The sequence below is a fragment of the Pinus tabuliformis genome, chromosome 9, assembly GCF_031772625.1.
Source record: "Pinus tabuliformis cultivar Carrire ecotype Pingquan chromosome 9, CPIR1, whole genome shotgun sequence".
Lineage (NCBI taxonomy): Eukaryota > Viridiplantae > Streptophyta > Pinopsida > Pinales > Pinaceae > Pinus > Pinus tabuliformis.
In genome coordinates this window covers 571,333,561-571,336,882 of record NC_142307.1, presented here as the reverse complement: position 1 = coordinate 571,336,882, position 3,322 = coordinate 571,333,561, and the positions used below count along the sequence as shown (strand labels likewise).

At 37.4% G+C, this 3,322-nt stretch overlaps 1 long non-coding RNA gene across 2 annotated transcripts; it reads right to left on the bottom strand.

Annotated features, from left to right (window-relative positions):
- Window positions 1-624: 624 nt before the first annotated feature.
- On the bottom strand, window positions 625-2,789 carry LOC149149827 (uncharacterized). 2 transcript variants are annotated; one of them, XR_016262587.1, is made up of 3 exons: window positions 2,621-2,789; window positions 2,062-2,370; window positions 625-1,278 (listed from the first exon to the last, which is right to left on the bottom strand). It is a non-coding gene; the product is annotated as an uncharacterized LOC149149827 (long non-coding RNA). The 2 variants fall into 2 exon arrangements; XR_016262586.1 differs by having other exon boundaries at window positions 627-1,273; window positions 2,621-2,787.
- Between the last annotated feature and the right edge of the window lie 533 nt (window positions 2,790-3,322).

The following is a 3,322-nucleotide window of genomic DNA, read 5'->3' as shown; positions in this document are numbered from 1 at the left end:
TAACCATTTATGAGTTGGTGAGAATGGAGCATTAATTTATAAATTATTTAAGAATGTTATAAGTGCAAAACAATATGGGATCTTAACTAGTGATTTGAATTTGTACATAAATATATGTTATAAGTGAGAGATGTAATTTCCTTCAAAACAAGGGGAGCTGCGACGCAGCGAGTCCCTGCATCAAGTTGACATTTACAGCATTGTACTTTCAGTAGATTAAGTTATATGACAAAAACATATACCTAATTATTATGGTTGCGTAGAAGTTGACATTTACAGCATTGTACTTTCAGTAGATTAAGTTATATGACAAAAACATATACCTAATTATTATGGTTGCGTAGAAAAACAGAAAACTGTTGAAAATTTAGATGTCATTGTGTTTTCATACATTTACAGTATCATGCTTTTGGTAGATAATTAAAAAGAAAATTGCAGAAAATTGGTATCGATGTGCTGTCATACATTTGCAGTATCTTGCTTTTGAAAAATATTCAAAAAAGAAAATTGCAAAATTTTGAAAAACAATCCATATGCTTAAGTTATATGACAAAAACATATACCTAAATATTATGGTTGCGTAGAAAAACAGGAAAACGAAACAGGAAAACGAGAGAGTCAAAAGCTATTTTAAAGTAATTTGCTGCCGCGCATATGCAGCAAATAAATGCAAATTATAAAACCCCAGTTGGACCGATAAATATGGTAAATATAACTTTATAAAATGCTTTCTAGAGGTGAAGTTACATCATATGAGCGTAAACAAATTGATCTGAATTAATACAAGAGGATAGTTTAACCCCGTGTCGACAAATGTTACTCGAGGCTTGCATGCAAACCACCTGCCAGTTCTTCAGCCAGCTCAGCTTCAGCAGCTCTGAGACCATCAAATCTAGAAATCGAACGACTGCAAGTTCCTCGACTGGGTTCGAATCCAGCTATGGATAAAGAAGCAGCGATGCCTGCAAGTGCGGACCCGCCATTGCCATGTCCTGAGAAGCCTGAGAATTATTTGATTTACTGCAGGGTGAGAGTGGAGTGGACCAGCTTGTGGAGATTATAAAGGTGATATATATTTCCATCTCTGGTTCATACTAAACTTGCACTGTAGTGTTGCAATTTTTGTAGTTTTTTGAGGGTTGCTTGCAGTAATTAAAATATTACTCTCAGGTCCTTAGGACTCCCACTCGCGAGGAGATTAAATGCATGAATCCTAACCTTCAGAGGCGATAGATCTTCTCTGAAGAATTCTCCAGTACTTACCGGGTCTTCGCTGCACTGCTGTAAGTTAGATACATTTGTATACAAGCAAACTAACAAAACCATAGTCTAATAATTCTTTAACTAAGAAATACTAATCAGTAGATACAAGAAAAGCACACAATAAACTAAGATCTGGTAACAAAAATAACTTGAAGAAATAGCCATACCCACAGGAAGGATTCAGCTCTTAGTTTAGCAACAATATACATTATAGTTGAAACGATAAACCGGCGCTACCCAGTTTGGGTCTTGCAGCCAGAAGCTACCGTGAGGCAGCACGAAAATTACAAGCAAAAAACCCAAATAGTTTGGCCTGCGGCCTCATACTCGTCTAATAATTCTTTAACTAAGAAATACTAATCAGTAGATACAAGAAAAGCACACAATAAACTAAGATCTGGTAACAAAAATAACTTGAAGAAATAGTCATAGCCTCACGAAAATTACAAGCAAATAGTCATATTTAATAGATATTGCATTCCACCCTTCAATAAAGAAAACATAGAATCGACGAGAAATTCCTCATAGTCCCGATACATATCATATTCAAGGATAGCGAGTTATGGACTGGTAAAACATGGCTGCGCTATATGAGTGTAAACAATTACATTAGAATTCAAATGGGAATGGGTCGTAGACCTGTTCCTGGCAGAAAGCCAAAATGTGTACAACAGAGAATGGCAAACTAAAAACCGTGAACCCTAGCTATTTTTTCTCCGTTTCTCGAAGAGACACAACAATGGCTGAGATAGTATTGTCTGGAACATATTTCATGTTGTGAAGGACAAAGCTACTAACCTGGAAAAGAAAAAACAATAAGTCGTTGGTCCGAGATTCCTGTAACCTTAAAACATGATTTCAGTGGCGGAAGTTTCACCTGACAACATACATAGAAAATAAAATGTGAGTAAGGTCGAATAGTAGGTACCAAAAAGGAAAACCCAGTTCCGACATTCAACGGACCCAATCTTTCCATCTTAAAGTTGGTTAGGGAAGGCGATATTTATCGCTGCTCCAGAACTCTCCTCTCCCGGGCGTTCATGACACCTGCCAGCATCCACGGACAGCCGGACACCTGCAAAACAACATTAGCATAATGCCGGACACCTGCAAAACAACATTAGCATATGTATGCGGCTATGCCCATTCGCACTTAACATTAAACGCTGACGATGGCCACAGACGCCGACACCTGCGAAAGAACAAACACCGGACCAACCCATGGCGTTAAAGAACTAAGGCTGAGTGTGAAGAACCGGTGGTAGACTTAACATTAAAGGTTAACAAATTAATGCCAGCATTAATAGTAAACCGCACACAGTCAAGCACAGATGATAGTGGTTAAATATCATTTTACCATATGCTCCGGCCTCTTCCGCCTCGGGAAGAGGCCAAATAAGATGACAAAGGCGAACGGCGGAATCGACTTTGGTTAACTGCAGAGAACAGGTCACTAGACTTTAGGATAAGGGCGGTATAAGAGCACCGAACTAATGTTAAGTCGACCGGAACGATTACAATAGTCCCTGGCCATTGCCAGATGGCAGGGACTAATAAATGACTTCCCATGGAAATGAATAACTCCAAGTCAATAAATTCTCCATCGCCAAGTTGTCAAAGGTCCTAATCATTGACAATGGGAATAGAACCCGCCATCAAGTTTGCAATAAGACTCAAAGTTTTCACCCAATTAAAATCAAGATAAATATAACTAATTGTATTACTTAATACAAAAATTACAACCTTTTACATAAAATTTTGGACATAATACAGAATTTTTAAAATTCAACCCGAACTAATATGCAGTCAACGATGAAATGATTGCTATAGCCTTGGTCTTCTGGCAGGGACTAATAAGTTCCTTTGGTGCAACACATAGAAATCGGTGTTGTACAACTGGGTAGTTGTGATGCGTAAAGGTTCCTTAGTTGCACCAATGGATGTTATAATGGGGTGGGTAAATGTCAATCTGTAAATATTTTTAATATTTTCCTTAAAGCGTTCTAATAATAATTATAATTAAATTATCATTCTAAATGTAGACATATGATTTACTTAT